Source organism: Rana temporaria, chromosome 1 (genome assembly GCF_905171775.1).
Source record: "Rana temporaria chromosome 1, aRanTem1.1, whole genome shotgun sequence".
Taxonomy (NCBI): domain Eukaryota; kingdom Metazoa; phylum Chordata; class Amphibia; order Anura; family Ranidae; genus Rana; species Rana temporaria.
Window position 1 is genome coordinate 374,810,492 of NC_053489.1, and position 17,280 is coordinate 374,827,771.

The 17,280-nt window shown below is 50.8% G+C and overlaps 1 long non-coding RNA gene across 1 annotated transcript; it reads right to left on the minus strand.

Moving 5' to 3' along the window:
- Positions 1 to 596: 596 nt before the first annotated feature.
- LOC120924947 lies at positions 597 to 9,345 on the minus strand. Its single transcript, XR_005746482.1, has 3 exons — positions 9,245 to 9,345; positions 1,073 to 1,309; positions 597 to 886 (listed from the first exon to the last, which is right to left on the minus strand). It is a non-coding gene; the product is annotated as an uncharacterized LOC120924947 (long non-coding RNA).
- Between the last annotated feature and the right edge of the window lie 7,935 nt (positions 9,346 to 17,280).

The window sequence follows — 17,280 nt, forward strand, 5'->3', positions numbered from 1 at the left end:
TCCCGCTTATTCACATGTTGGAGCACACCCTACGTGGAATAATGGACAGGGCCCTTGAGGCAGAACAGAGGGAGGAAGAGGAGGACTTCCTTACCTCTCAAGGCCCCCTTTATCCAGACACTGTTCCTGCTTGCCCACCTAGAACACAGGAAGAGGAGGAGGAGGATGAGGAGGAGGAGGAAGAGGAGGATTGTATCAGCAGCATGGAGGTGGAGCCTAGCACTCAGCATCAACAGCAGCAGTCTTCAAGGAATAATTTACAGTCCCAAGGAACACATGGACTTTTATGTGGCTGGGATGAGGTGGCTGCGGATCCTGTCGTCCTCAGTGACCCAGAGGACTTTGCCCCGAATGCCTCTGCAAACCTACGCTGCATGGCCAAAACCTGGCCCTGGACAACGTCTTGCTGAGGCTTCGGTGAGTCAGAGAAGGAGCTGTGGAGAAGGTGGCCGTCTGACCGATGCGTTCAGACAATTTTTTAATCCGCAGCCCCAAGGTCTGACCGGTTCCAGCAACCATCGCCAGCGTCTGGTTTACATGGTCCGGGAATAAAAGGGACAAAATACTGAAGTGGAGAGAAAGTGGCTGCTCACCCCGATATCAATGATGAACGGATTTTCCCAAGTTGGGTTATTAGGCAGCTAGTGTAGAAGAATATAATACCATGTAGTAACATTTTTTATTTATTCACATGTTAAAAGAATCGGACAAAAATGGGTAACACAGATGGATAGAACATGAGCTATGACAGGTGCACAGACAGCGTTTACATAGGTATATAATACAGTACACAAATAGTGTTGATACAGCCAAAAATGTGCATTGCAGTATAAACAATCTAACGAACGTTTCGACCTACAAGGTCTTCTTCAGAGAATTTGTGTAGCTGAAAGGGAACACATATTGATTAGACATCTCATGGTCATAATTTAAATAGTAAAAGGTACATTTTTGGAATTTGCGTCTGCTTTTACAAAAACCTATAAAATAGGGGAGCAATATATGAAAAAGGGACAATTTGTTCTGCATTTTATGCAAACAGTATTAATAAATAGATTTGTACTCCTTTTACCTTAGTGGGGTGTCTCAATAATACTGCTGTGAACCGGAGAACAGCATCGGACGGCCCATTCAAAGATGATCCACATCCCAGGCGGTAGGTCGGATCTCCACGCCGAATGAGGCCCCTCGCTCGACACCACAAGGGGTCACCCCCAATAAAATTGGGCCAAAGATGGAAAAAAACATACAAAAACCCAGGAGGGGTATGGGAATGGTTGCGGGAAAGGGAGAAGTTTAATAAAGAGGCCTGTAAGCAGAATAAAGTAATTGGTACTGAATTGTATATTTATACACACACATACAGGCGTATATTAATAAAATGTTGTTATTAGAGCTCTAGAGTGGAAGGTAGAAATAAACTAAATGAACCGGCAATGGCTTAAAAGGATAAGAGGTAGGTGCTCAGCAGTGGCGGAACTACCGCCATAGCAACCCACGCGGGCGCTATGGGGCCCGCAGCCGAGTGGGGCCCGGCAGAGCCGGCCCTACCATGGGACCCGATGGAGTAGACTACTCGGACTCCGTAGATCAGTAAGCAGGGGCAGAGCAGAGCGAATGCTTGTCGGCGGTGCGCTGCCTCCTGCACTGGTTGCCAGAAAAGCTTGCCGACCAGCGCCTAGCAACCAGTGACATCAGAGGACACGGCCGCCCCAGCATTCAGAGCCTCAGCCTCCGCGCCAATAAGTTGCTCCGCACACCTCCTTCATCTTCCAGCGTGAGATCTGTTAGGAGTGTCAGCCCTGAGCCCGTGACAGTGTGAGCCAAGCCTGAGCCAGGGGTGGATCAGAGCGGGGGATGCAGACCCCCCCCCATGAGCCGTTGCTGACAGGCTCTGTAAAGGGAGAGAGCCGCAGCTGCGGGGGATTTCCACCCCTCCTTCTCCTCTTTAAACCGAGCAGCTGGGAAACTAAGAAGAGAGCATTATGGGATAGATAGTCCATGATGCCAGCAGGCCTAGGATGCAGCCCTGCAGCCCCCAACATGCCGAGCGGGAGGAGGAGAGAGGCAGACTGTGATAACTTAAGAAGAGAAGAGGAACCATGAGGCTGTAGGGTGGAGGGAGCCAGAGAGAAAGTGACAGTGATTTTACTAGGCAAGGTAAGAACTTAACTGGGGGGGGGGGGGCTTCCATAGAGATACAGGACTTTATCACTGGCTGCTCCCACTCTGTCCTCCACTCCACCTGGCTGCTCCCACTCTGTCCTCCACTCCACCTGGCTGCTCCCACTCTGTCCTCCACTCCACCCGGCTGCTCCCACTCTGTCCTCCACTCCACCCGCCTGCTCCCACTCTGTCCTCCCCTCCACCTGGCTGCTCCCACTCTGTCCTCCCCACCTGGCTGCTCCCACTCTGTCCTCCTCCCCACCTGGCTGCTCCCACTCTGTCCTCCCCCCCACCCGGCTTCTCCCACTCTGTCCTCCCCCCCACCCGGCTGCTCCCACTCTGTCCTCCCCCCCACCCGGCTGCTCCCACTCTGTCCTCCCCTCCACCCGGCTGCTCCCACTCTGTCCTCCCCCCACCCGGCTTCTCCCAATCTCTCCTCCCCCCCCCCTGGCTGCTCCCACTCTGTCCTCCACTCCACCTGGCTGCTCCCACTCTGTCCTCCACTCCACCTGGCTGCTCCCACTCTGTCCTCCACTCCACCCGGCTGCTCCCACTCTGTCCTCCACTCCACCCGGCTGCTCCCATTCTGTCCTCCCCTCCACCTGGCTGCTCCCACTCTGTCCAACCCACCTGGCTGCTCCCACTCCGTCCTCCTCCCCACCTGGCTGCTGCCACTCTGTCCTCCCCACCCGGCTGCTCCCACTCTGTCCTCCCCCCCACCCGGCTTCTCCCAATCTCTCCTTCCCCCCCCCTGGCTGCTCCCACTCTGTCCTCCACTCCACCTGGCTGCTACCACTCTGTCCTCCACTCCACCTGGCTGCTCCCACTCTGTCCTCCACTCCACCCGGCTGCTCCCACTCTGTCCTCCACTCCACCCGGCTGCTCCCACTCTGTCCTCCCCTCCACCTGGCTGCTCCCACTCTGTCCTCCCCACCTGGCTGCTCCCACTCTGTCCTCCTCCCCACCTGGCTGCTCCCACTCTGTCCTCCCCACCCGGCTGCTCCCACTCTGTCCTCCCCCCACCCGGCTGCTCCCACTCTGTCCTCCCCCCCACCCGGCTGCTCCCACTCTGTCCTCCCCCCCACCCGGCTGCTCCCACTCTGTCCTCCCCCCCACCCGGCTGCTCCCACTCTGTCCTCCCCTCCACCCGGCTGCTCCCACTCTGTCCTCCCCCCCACCCGGCTGCTCCCACTCTGTCCTACCCTCCACCCGGCTGCTCCCACTCTGTCCTCCCCCCCACCCGGCTTCTCCCAATCTCTCCTTCCCCCCCTGGCTTCTCCCACTCTGTCCTCCACTCCACCCGGCTGCTCCCACTCTGTCCTCCACTCCACCCGGCTGCTCCCACTCTGTCCTCCCCTCCACCCGGCTGCTCCCACTCTGTCCTCCCCCCCACCTGGCTGCTCCCACTCTGTCCTCCCCCCCAGTGCTTTAAGTGGGCCAAAAGAGGTGCCGGTACTCTATTAGGCACCGGTGCTCCCCCCCCCCAATACTGAACATGAAAATACCCTTAGAAAGTACCCTGAAAAAGAGCTACTGTAGAAAGAGCTACTTAACATCATGGCATCATGGGGCACAGTGGCATCATGGGGCACAGTGGTGACAATGGGCACAGTGGCATCATGGAGCACAGTGGTGACAATGGGCACAGTGGCATCCCCATCAGCGGGCCCCACTCGGCTGCGGGCCCCATAGCGCCCACGTGGGTCGCTATGGCGGTAGTTCCGCCACTGATCATCATATTCCTGGCCTGGGGCTGCGTTCCGGTACAGGAAACCCACGTACTGGGCGCACAGAGAGGTGCTGGTACTCTCCAGGGCCATTTTTGGAAGTGGTGGTACTGAGTACCGCCGTGTTCCGGCCCAGTTAAAGCACTGCTCCCCCCACCTGGCTGCTCCCACTCTGTCCTCCCCTCCACCCGGCTGCTCCCACTCTGTCCTCCCCCCCACCCGGCTTCTCCCAATCTCTCCTTCCCCCCCCTGGCTTCTCCCACTCTGTCCTCCACTCCACCCGGCTGCTCCCACTCTGTCCTCCACTCCACCCGGCTGCTCCCACTCTGTCCTCCACTCCACCCGGCTGCTCCCACTCTGTCCTCCACTCCACCCGGCTGCTCCCACTCTGTCCTCCACTCCACCCGGCTGCTCCCACTCTGTCCTCCACTCCACCCGGCTGCTCCCACTCTGTCCTCCACTCCACCTGGCTGCTTCCACTCTGTCCTCCACTCCACCCGGCTGCCCCCACTCTGTCCTTCCCCCCACCCAGCTTCTCCCAATCTGTCCTCCCCCCACCCGGCTTCTCCCACTCTGTCCTCCACTCCACCTGGCTGCTCCCACTCTGTCCTCCCCTCCACCTGGCTGCTCTCACTCTGTCCTCCCCTCCACCTGGCTGCTCCCACTCTGTCCTCCACTCGACCCGACTGCCCCCACTCTGTCCTTCACCCCACCCGGCTTCTCCCACTCTGTCCTCCCCCCACCCGGCTGCTCCCACTCTGTCCTCCCCCCCACCCGGCTGCTCCCACTCTGTCCTCCCCCCCACCCGGCTGCTCCCACTCTGTCCTCCCCCCCACCCGGCTGCTCCCACTCTGTCCTCCCCCCACCCGGCTGCTCCCCCTCTTTCCTCCCCTCCACCCGGCTGCTCCCACTCTGTCCTCCCCTCCACCTGGCTGCTCCCACTCTGTCCTCCCCCCGACACGGCTGCTCCCACTCTGTCCTCCCCTCCACCCGGCTGCTCCCACTCTGTCCTCCCCCCGACACGGCTTCTCCCAATCTCTCCTTCCCCCCCCTGGCTTCTCCCACTCTGTCCTCCACTCCACCCGGCTGCTCCCACTCTGTCCTCCACTCCACCCGGCTGCTCCCACTCTGTCCTCCACTCCACCCGGCTGCTCTCACTCTGTCCTCCACTCCACCCGGCTGCTTCCACTCTGTCCTCCACTCCACCCGGCTGCCCCCACTCTGTCCTTCCCCCCACCCAGCTTCTCCCAATCTGTCCTCCCCCCACCCGGCTTCTCCCACTCTGTCCTCCACTCCACCTGGCTGCTCCCACTCTGTCCTCCCCTCCACCTGGCTGCTCTCACTCTGTCCTCCCCTCCACCTGGCTGCTCCCACTCTGTCCTCCACTCGACCCGACTGCCCCCACTCTGTCCTTCACCCCACCCGGCTTCTCCCAATCTGTCCTCCCCCCCCACCCGGCTTCTCCCACTCTGTCCTCCACTCCACCTGGCTGCTCCCACTCTGTCCTCCCCTCCACCTGGCTGCTCCCACTCTGTCCTCCACTCCACCCGGCTGCTCCCACTCTGTCCTCCACTCCACCCGGCTGCTCCCACTCTGTCCTCCACTCCACCCGGCTGCTCCCACTCTGTCCTCCACTCCACCCGGCTGCTCCCACTCTGTCCTCCACTCCACCTGGCTGCTCCCACTCTGTCCTCCACTCCACCTGGCTGCTCCCACTCTGTCCTTCCCTCCACCTGGCTGCTCCCACTCTTTTTTTGGGGGGGGGCAGCATTTCATTCTTGGTACCAGGCAGCACATTGTCTTGAGCCGGCACTGGGGCCCGGTGAGGATGAAGAAAAAGCCCAGAGTGTTTGCCGCATCTGAGTACATTGTTAGTCCCGAGCGTCTGGGAGTCAGGACCATCTGATGCCGAAGGTTGCCGAGTGCGGCCGAGTGCCGTCAGCGCCGAGTGTTACCGAGTACGGCCGAGTGCCGTACTCGGCGCTGGCGGCACTCGGCCACTTTCGGACACTTTCGGCATCAGATGGTCCTGACTCCCAGACGCTCGGAGCTAAAAATGTGCTCGGATGCTGCCCCGCCTTCTGGAGTCTGCAGCGCCAATGGCGGGACGTGTGACATCCATCATAAGTGCTGCAGGCTCCACGGCGGGAATTACAATTCGGCCGCCGCACGGCTCTCCTCGGCTCCTCTGACTGCCAGTGCCTGCCCTGCTGTGACCGCACACCAACTTAAGGCTGAGGCTGCTAAGGTAGGTGACTCAGTGTGCTGTGGAGAGCCCTTACTGATCTTCGGTTGACCTAAATGAACATAAAAGCTGCAATACTGTTCACAATAAGAAATTGTTGTTCACAGAATTACAGGTTTGTGATTAGATTGCTAACATTGCCAGTTTGATGTATCCATAAGGTGTCCTGTGGGGGGAGAAAAACCCTGTATTCGAGTGAGAATTTTTATTTTTGTCCTTGTAGAAAAAATGGCAAAAAAAATAAAAAAATAAGCAGTAATCTCTGCAATCTAGTGGCAATGGTAAACGTCATACATTTATCTCTCTACAAACGTATTGAAGATTTCAAATACTGTGTCATTCCCACTATGTGAATCATATGTACGGTATTTGTCAGGATTTACTGAAGTATGCTAGCCTAGTCATTTTAACCACTTCATCCCCAGAAGAATCCTCCCCCCTTCCTGACCAGAGCACGTTTTGTGATTCGGCACTGCGTCGCTTTAACTGACAATTGTGCAGTCGTGGGACGTTGCACCCAAACTATTTTTTTCTTTTTTTATTTATTATATGGTTATTTCAATTTTTGTTTTGCTGTTCAAAATTAATATAAGCTGTTGCTTGGGTACTGTGCCACATGAGTGTAGTAATGTGTTGTTCAATGACATTAGTTCATTTTTTTTGGAGGGAGGGGGGCCCCATACAACATTTTGCTATGGGGCCCTGTGATTTCTAGTTAAGCCCCTGGTGCTCAGGAGTGCTAGAATAAACGTTTAGAATAATGTATCTCTAGAATAAGGAAAACATGATTCTCCCTGAAAAACAAGAATGAAAGAAAAGGGAGAAAAAAGGGGAAAAAAGGAAAAAGAAAGACAGAAACCAGGGGGGGGGGGGAAGGAAGGGGAAAAGAGAGAAAAAATAATAATAATAAATGGGGAGAAGAAAAAGACGGGAGTAGTGACAAAGGCGGGTGAAAAGTGAAACAGTGAAAGAGGTGCAATGGGAATCAAGTGCAAAGGGAAATAGTAAGGAGAAAGAAGAAAGAAAAAAAGGAAAAAGAAAGGAGAAAAAAGGAGAAACAGTGAAAGGGATGAAACAGTGAAGGGGGTTGCGGTGGGGATCAAGTGTAAAGGGAAATGATGAGAAGGAAAAGAAGGAAAGAGGGGAAGAGGGAAAAAGAGAAAGAAGAAAAGAAAAAGGAAAAAGATGAAGAAAGTAAGAGAAAAAGAAAAAGGAAAAAGCGAAGGCCGGAAGGACCGGAAGAAAGAAAAACAAGGAAGGAAAAAGGGGGGAGAAAAAAAAAAATGTGAAAGAAAAAATATGTGTGTGGGTGGGGGGAAAAGAAGAAAGAGACGATGTTATGTGAATAGGAAAAAAGTGTGAATAAACAAAGAAACAATGGGGAGTGAAAGTTGTGAATGAGTGAAAAGGGCATATGATTAGATATTGAAAAGTGATGAAATGAAAGAAAGGAAATGAATAAATAAACACAGGTGAAGTGGGATGTGATGTAGCAAAGAGGGGGGGGGGGGGAAAGGTGAAGGAAAGGTTGAAGTGATGGTGAACAAACAGGGAAGGGGGGGAGGGAGAGAGAGAGAGTGATGAGACTAGGGAAATAGGAAAAGGAAAGGGAAAAGAAAAAGAAGAAAGGGAGATGAACAATGTGCCACAGATAAAGGGGGGGAAGAGAGAAAAAGGAAAAGGGGAATAAGGTGGACAACGAAAAAGGAAGGGGGAAAAAAATGGGACAATGTGGTGAGAAGTGAGAAGTGCAGTGAGAAAAGTGACTGAGCAACAATAAACAGTGAATGAACAATAGCAGAATAATATGAAACAGTCCAGAGAGATTGAGAAGAAAAAGGATGGGGAGAACAGTACCTTTAAAATAACGTCCTTGCAGGATGTCTCCAATTTACAAGCCGACCTCAATGCTCTGTCCAATTGGGCGACTGAGTGGCAGATGAGGTTTAATGTTGATAAATGTAAAGTTATGCACTTGGGGGCTAAGAATATGCATGCATCATACATACTAGGGGGAGTACAACTGGGGGGATCTGTAGTGGAGAAGGATCTGGGGGTTTTAGTTGATCATAAGCTCAATAATGGCATGCAATGCCAAGCTGCGGTTTCCAAAGCGAGCAAAGTCCCTTCTTGTATTAAGAGAGGTATGGACTCCAGAGACAGAGATATAATTTTGCCCCTGTACAAATCATTAGTAAGACCTCATCTGGAATATGCAGTTCAGTTTTGGGCACCAGTTCTCAAAAAGGATATCGGAGAACTGGAGAAAGTGCAGAGAAGAGCAACCAAACTGATAAGAGGCATGGAGGAGCTCAGCTATGAGGAAAGATTAGAAGAACTAAATCTATTCACTCTTGAGAAGAGGAGAATTAGGGGGGATATGATCAACATGTACACATATATAAGAGGTCCATACAGTGTACTTGGTGTTGAGTTATTCACTTTACGGTCATCACTGAGGACAAGGGGGCACTCTTTACGTCTAGAGGAAAAGAGATTTCACCTCCAAATACGGAAAGGTTTTTTCACAGTAAGAGCTGTGAAAATGTGGAACAGACTCCCTCCAGAGGTGGTTCTGGCCAGCTCAGTAGATTGCTTTAAGAAAGGCCTGGATTCTTTCCTAAATGTACATAAAATAACTGAGTACTAAGATTTGTAGGTTAAGTTGATCCAGGGTAAATCCGATTGCCTCTCGGGGGATCAGGAAGGAATTTTTTCCCCTGCTGTAGCAAATTGGATCATGCTCTGCTGGGGTTTTTTGCCTTCCTCTGGATCAACTGTGGGTATGGAGTTGGGTGTATGGGATTGTATTGTGTTTTTTATTTTGTTTGTTTATTTTTTTGAGGTTGAACTGGATGGACTTGTGTCTTTTTTCAACCTGACTAACTATGTAACTATGTAGAGCAAATGTTCAATGATTTAAAAGAAAAGCTTCCTGAGCAGGGATAACAGTTTCTGATAAAAATGCTGCTGATGTATAAATAACAGCAGTAACGGACAGAGTGGTTCCCTCTATAATAAAAATAATTTTTTAGAGTCATCAAATAAGAGAGCCAAAAAATAGTTAGCCAAAGGAGAGGTTTGATAGTAGGCAAACCTGGCTTACCTAGAGCACAAGAGCAAACAACATGCTGTGCTTGGAGGTCCAAAGTGATCCTTCCAAGAAAGCAAAAAGGGCAGGGATATAAGTAGGACACCTGGCCTAATTAGGGGGGATGGGACCAGGAGGGCCAAATTGGTCCCGATCCGCCCCCCCTGCCTAATCAACCATACACAAGAAAACCCCCCACCCTCCCAGGTGGGTAGGGGTCCCAAAAGCGTACCTGGTGGAAGACCAGGTCGATGGCGGCGGTGGCCTCCTCGGCGTGTGCGCACGCCAACGGCGTCGGCATCAGCCGCCGCCTCCAGCACCCCGTGCAACGGTGTGACGTCACCGCGTGCGCGCGGACCAGCCACGCACGCGCGGTGCTTGCCACTAGGTGTAGAGGCGGTGCGCACATGCCACCAGCAGGGGGAGAGTGCATTCCCCACACATGAGGCAGCAGTGCACTGTCGCCACCATGTGGGGAAATGCTATAGCGCAAGACTTGCGCTAAAATCTCACCCTGCTGGGCGGTGGGCGGGAGGATCAAAGGGAATGGTGACGAGAAATGCCTGGAGTGGAAAGTGCATCCATGATAGGCCGCCAAAGGCGCCCTCCAGGCCACACAGCAATGAGACAGAAAACAAAAGGCAAAAAAGCAAAACAAATGGAGTAATATAAGGAAGGAATCCAAATAATTATTAAAATGTAAATATAATTTAAAGAGCATGAGAGCCAACACGAATCATCAAGAAATGCAGTTCCGCATTGTATTACACAGAATTACGTAAACGGAGGTGACCATATCACAGCACACATATATATAATCCAAACAACATTGCTATCATATTTCTGCCCTATATGCATGTGTACTACATGTGTAGCGATTGTGTAAAGTATTGTTCTAAAAGAACAGGATGTGTGGTAATATGAAGAATAGCGGGGGCCCAGTAACATATGTCTCATGAATATATGGTCTGTTACTGCTGTTATTTATACATCAGCAGCATTTTGATCAGAAACTGTTATCCCTGCTCAGGAAGCTTTTCTTTTAAATCATTGAACATTTGCTCTACATTTTAAAGGTACTGTTCTCCCCATCCTTTTTCTTCTCAATCTCTCTGGACTGTTTCATATTATTCTGCTATTGTTCATTCACTGTTTATTGTTGCTCAGTCACTTTTCTCACTGCACTTCTCACTTCTCACCACATTGTCCCATTTTTTCCCCCTTCCTTTTTCGTTGTCCACCTTATTCCCTTTTTCCTTTTTCTCTCTTCCCCCCCTTTATCTGTGGCACATTGTTCATCTCCCTTTCTTCTTTTTCTTGTCCCTTTCCTTTTCCTATTTCCCTAGTCTCATCACTCTCTCCCTCCCTCCCCCCTTCCCTGTTTGTTCACCATCACTTCAACCTTTCCTTCACCTTTGCCCTCCCCCCCCCCCTCTTTGCTACATCACATCCCACTTCACCTGTGTTTATTTATTCATTTCCTTTCTTTCATTTCATCACTTTTCAATATCTAATCATATGCCCTTTTCACTCATTCACAACTTTCACTCCCCATTGTTTCTTTGTTTATTCACACTTTTTACCTATTCACATAACATCGTCTCTTTCTTCTTTTCCCCCCACCCACACACATATTTTTTCTTTCACATTTTTTTTTTCTCTCCCCCCTTTTTCCTTCCTTGTTTTTCTTTCTTCCGGTCCTTCCGGCCTTCGCTTTTTCCTTTTTCTTTTTCTCTTACTTTCTTCATCTTTTTCCTTTTTCTTTTCTTCTTTCTCTTTTTCCCTCTTCCCCTCTTTCCTTCTTTTCCTTCTCATCATTTCCCTTTACACTTGATCCCCACCGCAACCCCCTTCACTGTTTCATCCCTTTCACTGTTTCTCCTTTTTTCTCCTTTCTTTTTCCTTTTTTTCTTTCTTCTTTCTCCTTACTATTTCCCTTTGCACTTGATTCCCATTGCACCTCTTTCACTGTTTCACTTTTCACCCGCCTTTGTCACTACTCCCGTCTTTTTCTTCTCCCCATTTATTATTATTATTTTTTCTCTCTTTTCACTTTTCTTTTCCCCTTCCTTCCCCCCCCCTGGTTTCTGTCTTTCTTTTTCCTTTTTTCCCCTTTTTTCTCCCTTTTCTTTCTTTCTTGTTTTTCAGGGAGAATCATGTTTTCCTTATTCTAGAGATACATTATTCTAAACGTTTATTCTAGCACTCCTGAGCACCTACCTCTTATCCTTTTAAGCCATTGCCGGTTCATTTAGTTTATTTCTACCTTCCACTCTAGAGCTCTAATAACAACATTTCATTACAGTAATATACGCCTGTATGTGTGTGTATAAATATACAATTCAGAGTACCAATTACGTTATTCTGCTTACAGGCCTCTTTATTAAACTTCTCCCTTTCCCGCAACCATTCCCATACCCCTCCTGGGTTTTTGTATGTTTTTTTTCCATCTTTGGCCCAATTTTATTGGGGGTGACCCCTTGTGGTGTCGAGCGAGGGGCCTCATTCGGCGTGGAGATCCGACCTACCGCCTGGGATGTGGATCATCTTTGAATGGGCCGTCCGATGCTGTTCTCCGGTTCACAGCAGTATTATTGAGACACCCCACTAAGGTAAAAGGAGTACAAATCTATTTATTAATACTGTTTGCATAAAATGCAGAACAAATTGTCCCTTTTTCATATATTGCTCCCCTATTTTATAGGTTTTTGTAAAAGCAGATGCAAATTTAAATTATGACCATGAGATGTCTAATCAATATGTGTTCCCTTTCAGCTACACAAATTCTCTGAAGAAGACCTTGTAGGTCGAAACGTTCGTTAGATTGTTTATACTGCAATGCACATTTTTGGCTGTATAAACACTATTTGTGTACTGTATTATATACCTATGTAAACGCTGTCTGTGCACCTGTCATAGCTCATGTTCTATCCATCTGTGTTACCCATTTTTGTCCGATTCTTTCAACATGTGAATAAATGCAATTTTTTACTACATGGTATTATATTCTTCTACACTAGCTGCCTAATAACCCCACTTGGGAAAATCCGTTCATCACATGGTTCCGGGAATACCTAGCGGCAAGATCCGACTTGGACACCTTCCCCACAGAAAATCCTCTGGCTTACTGGGTCTTGAGGATGGATCACTGGCCAGAGCTTGCACAGTACGCAATTGAGCTACTGGCTTGCCCTGCATCCAGTGTTCTTTCAGAACGCACATTCAGTGCTGCTGGAGGCTTTGTGACCGATCACAGGGTGCGCCTCTCCACCGACTCTGTTGATCGACTGACCTTCATCAAAATGAATCAGGCTTGGATCAACACCAGCTACCAAGCACCTGATGCTGATGTTACTGAATAATAATTTTTTGTTGAAATGTCAGATCCCTTTGAGACTGCTGATGTGTGACTGTCCTGTTATGCTGCTGATGGAATATCCTTCTCCTCCTCACTTTTCTTGCTGATAGCTAGTAAGAAATTTTGTTTTTCTGTGCTCCGCCACCAGTGCCTAAGGCCTAATTTTTCTGCCCCTGTTTAACAGGGGCACCTAATAACAATTTTTGATGCAATACTTTGCACGTGGCTCCTTGTTGCACTCCAATTAAAGATATTAGGAGGGGTTGCAGTGTTGTGTTGTACCTAAGGCCTAATTTTTCTGCCCCAGTGTAACAGGGGCGCCTAATAACAATTTTTGATGCAATACTTTGCACATGGCTCTTTGTTGCGCTCCAATTACAGTATGTTTGAGAGGTGCCCTTTTTTCTACAATTTTGCTTTCACAAAAAAATAATGGCCCCCCCCACCACCCCTAAAATAATCGAGATATTGTTGCCACACAGCACGTGCGTAAGCAGTATTAAATTACTTTGTTCTTATAATAATTTCATGTTGTGCAGGGACATTTCTAAACACGTGCCACTACTATAGACACACAGCAGGTGTGATATTTGAAGGAATTTTTCATTTTTTTTTTTCACTTTAAGCATCATTAAAATCGCTGCTCCGGAAAAACTGACATTTTAAAAAAAACAAATTCCATTGATACATGTTCCCTGGGGCAAGACCCGGGTTCTGAACGATGTTTTCCAACATTAAATTGAATATTGGTCTTTAAAATGAGCGTTTTTGAATTCGAACGTTCGAGTCCCTTAGACTTCAATGGGGTTCTAAATGTTCGCGCGTTCGAACGTTCTGGTGCGAACCGAACCCGGGTATGTTCGGCTCATCCCTAGTAGAGATGTACAGAACTGTTCGCCGGCGAATAATTTGCGGCGATTTTTGCGCGTTCGCGTTCGCCGATGCGCGCGAACATATGCGATGTTCGATCCGCCTCCTATTAATTAACATTGAGCAAACTTTGACCCTCTACCTCACAGTCAGCAGACACATTCCAGCCAATCAGCAGCATACCCTCCCTCCCTGACCCTCCCACCTCTCGGGCAGCAACCATTTTTTTTCATTTATTGAGCAAAACTTCATCATACAGGGTATACATGCAGCGTATATTTCACAGTAAGTTAAGAAAATTCTCGGAGAAACACATGAACAAAACAGTAAGGGAATACAGAGAATGCATTGGTGTGTACTCTGGGGCTCTCTGATGCTGCGACCCACTGCTGACAGACAGGCTAACTAGCCACCCCCGAGTCCCTACCTCCTCCTCCTGGTTCCACCCCGGGCAATATATCCCTCCGCATCCCTCAGAAATCCCTACACACAGGTTGCATGCGACTTCAGCCATTTATCCCATATTTTCTCGTACTTTTGGGGACAGCCCCTGTGTGAATAAACCAGTTTTTTGTATGGTAGGACCGTGTTGACCTCCACCAGCCAGTGAGAGAGCTCCGGGGGGTCTGGTCTCATCCACACCCTCGCTATGACCTTCCGGGCTGCAAAGAGTGTTTCATGCAAAAATATTTTGACGAACTTGTTCAATTCAGCATTTGGAAAGATTCCCAGCAGGCATGGCTTCGGCTGCAGGGTAATGGGGGACCCCATCTTATCGTGCAGGAATTTCACCACCTGTTCCCAGAAGGCCTGGATCTTAGTACATTCCCATATTAGGTGAAAGAAGGTACCCGTGTTCTGGCCGCACATTGGGCAAGTGGCAGGGAAGTCCCTTCTGTATTTGGAAACTCTGAGGACCTGTTGATAATAAAGGTTTGTGTAAGGCGATCCGATAGTTTTGGGGACACGAGCTTACAGGCATCCAGAGCATCGCTCCATTCATCATCCTCCATGGAGCCCACCTCCCGCTCCCACCTAGGTTTCAGGGCATAGGCCGACACTGTCGCGCTCGGCAGTGTAATCATGGTGTGGAACTGAGTGATCAACTTCTTGGGGTCGGGGTATTTAATTGCTGCCATAAGAGGGTTGTCAGCCAACACTAAGTTGTCCTGTGGGAACTGGGCCCGAAAGGCGTGTCGGAGCTGTGCGTATCGAAATAGCATATGGTCAGGTAAGTTGTATTCAGCTTGCAATACGTCAAAAGATTTCAGTTTGCCGCCTCTGGTGATGTGCGTCAGAGTGTATATTCCCCTAGAGCTCCATACTGTAGAATCCCGAATGAGCTCCATCTCCGGGAGGGCAGCGTTGTGCCACAGGGAGGTGTAGCCATGCAGGGACGAGATGGCAAGTCTGGTCGAGACCACACTCCACACCCTCCCGTAGTGGAACAGGAGGGAATGTCGGTCCCCTGACGGTCTAGTCCCCCCGCTATTACTACTAAGGGGTCTTCTGTCGGTTGGGTCCATGCTGGGCACAGAAGGCGAAGGAACCGAGTCCTGTCCACCTTGTCTACGTGGAAAAGCTGTGACAGCTGGGCAGCCAAATAATACGCATTTAAGTCGGGCAGTGCCAGGCCGGCCAGGTCGGTCGGGTTCTTAAGTCTATGCTAGGGGAGTTTATGTCTCGCGGCACCCCAAACAAATGGTTTAAGGAGAGTTTCCATCAGTCTAAAACATCTGAGTACCAGATAGACCGGTGAGTGCCACACCATGTACAAGATCTTAGGCAATAAGACCATTTTCACAAGATTTATACGGCCCATGACTCCCAGTGGGAGTCAAGCCCAGGCCTGGGTCCTCTGTTTAATCATGTCGTACAGTGGCGTGACATTCAGTGGGACATAGTCTGCCGGGTCTCTGGTGGCTCGGACCCCCAGATATTTAATTTCGGCAACTCTCTGCAAAGGGAGGAGGGCCCTATCCGCACTCACCGGGTAGCTATCAAGAGGGAGTATTTGGGACTTGTCCCAGTTGATTCGGAGACCCGAGAAGGCGCCGAAGCGCTCTATCAGGGCCAGAACCACGGAGAGAGTCAGTAGAGTCGTCTAGGTACAAAAGCGTGTCGTCCGCGTAGGTGCTAATTCTTTCCTCCACCCCGCCCCTCCGCAATCCTGTTATACCTGGGTGTGCTCGTATGGCTATTGCCAGGGGCTACGCCGCCAGCGCATATAGCAACGGCGACAGGGGGCAGCCCTGGCGCGTGCCCCTCCGTAAAGGGAATCGAGCCGAGGGCCATCCATTGGCTAGGACTCTAGCCACTGGTGCCTGGTAAAGTAGCTTCACCCACTGGATAAATTTGGGGCCCAGTCCGAACACCGCGAGGCATCTCCAGAGGTACCGCCATTCCACCGAGTCAAACGCCTTGGCTGTGTCCAGGGCGACCACTATTCTAGAGCCGGAATTGTCATGTTGGGCCTGAAGGTTGATGAATAGTCTCCTGAGGTTAAAGGAGGTATTCCGCCCTGGCATGAACCCCGCCTGGTCAGTGTGCACCAGGGAAAGGATCACTGAGTTGAGGCGCGCTTATAGCACCTTAGCCAGAATCTTGATATCTACTTGTAGCAAGGAGATGGGGCGGTATGACTCCGGTAGGTGTGGGTCCTTCCCTGGCTTGGGAATCAAAACTATAGTCGCTTCCCTCATTGAGGGCGAGAGCTCGGAGCCGTCAAAAATGGAGCCGTAGAGGGCAAGGAGTCTGGGCACCAGTATGTCAGCGTACGTGGTATAAAATTCCGCCGGTAGACCGTCGGATCCCGGCGCTTTGGACCTTGGGAGGCCAGCCAGTGCAGCGGAAATCTCCTCTGCCCTTAGTGGTTCCTCCAAGGCCTGTGCTTGCGAGGTGGTCAGGCAGGGGACCCGCAAATCCGTCAGAAACTCTTCTGCCAAGGAGTCCCCTTCAGGGGCAACCGTGTCATATAGGGAGGAAAAAAATTTGCGGAACATGTCAGCCACCCGTTCTGGGTCACTCACCAAATCTCCCTCTGGAGTGCGCAGGGAAATCACCACTGGGGGTCTTTCCTCACAGTGTATTAAGTACGCTAGTAGTTTCCCCGCTCTCTCTCCGTGTTCAAATGTCCGTTGTTTGAGAAAAAAGAGCTTCTGTTTTGACTTTTTGTACTGCAACTGATCTACTACCCTGGTGTATAGCTTAAGGTCAGCGGCTAGTTCAGCTGTCGGGTTAGTGATGCATTCTCTCTCCTTGGCTAGGGCAAGGTCTGAGGCCCTGTTCAACGCCTCAGCAGAACCGGTCTTGAGGGTATTTATGTGGGCTGAGATTGTCATGCGGGCATGCAATTTAAAGGCCTCCCAAACAGCCCGAGGGGACGCAGACCCGGAGTTGTCGGAAAAGAAACGCTCCCACTCCGACGCCAGGTCCGCATCTCCCGGGAGCAGGGTCAGCCAGAAGGGGTTTAGCCGCCAAGCAGGCGGCGGATGGGCCCGGGGCAGTGACAGTTCCGTCCAACATGGGCAGTGATCTGAGAGGGATCGGGGGGAAAAGCCTGCGCCTCTCAACCTAGGGACAAGGGACGTAGATGCTAGTATTAAGTCGATGCGGGACATCGAGTGGTGTGTGGCCGAGAAGCAGGAGTATGCCCTATCCATGGGGTGGTTGTATCTCCATGTGTCTACCAGATTGAAATCCGCCAGAAGCCTTCGCGAATCTCGTGGGTCGTGTTTCTGCCTGCCCGGTCCGAGCCCCCGTCAACCTGTCCAGGGAGGGGTCCAGTACCTCATTAAAGTCCCCCAGCCAAATCGCCGGTACG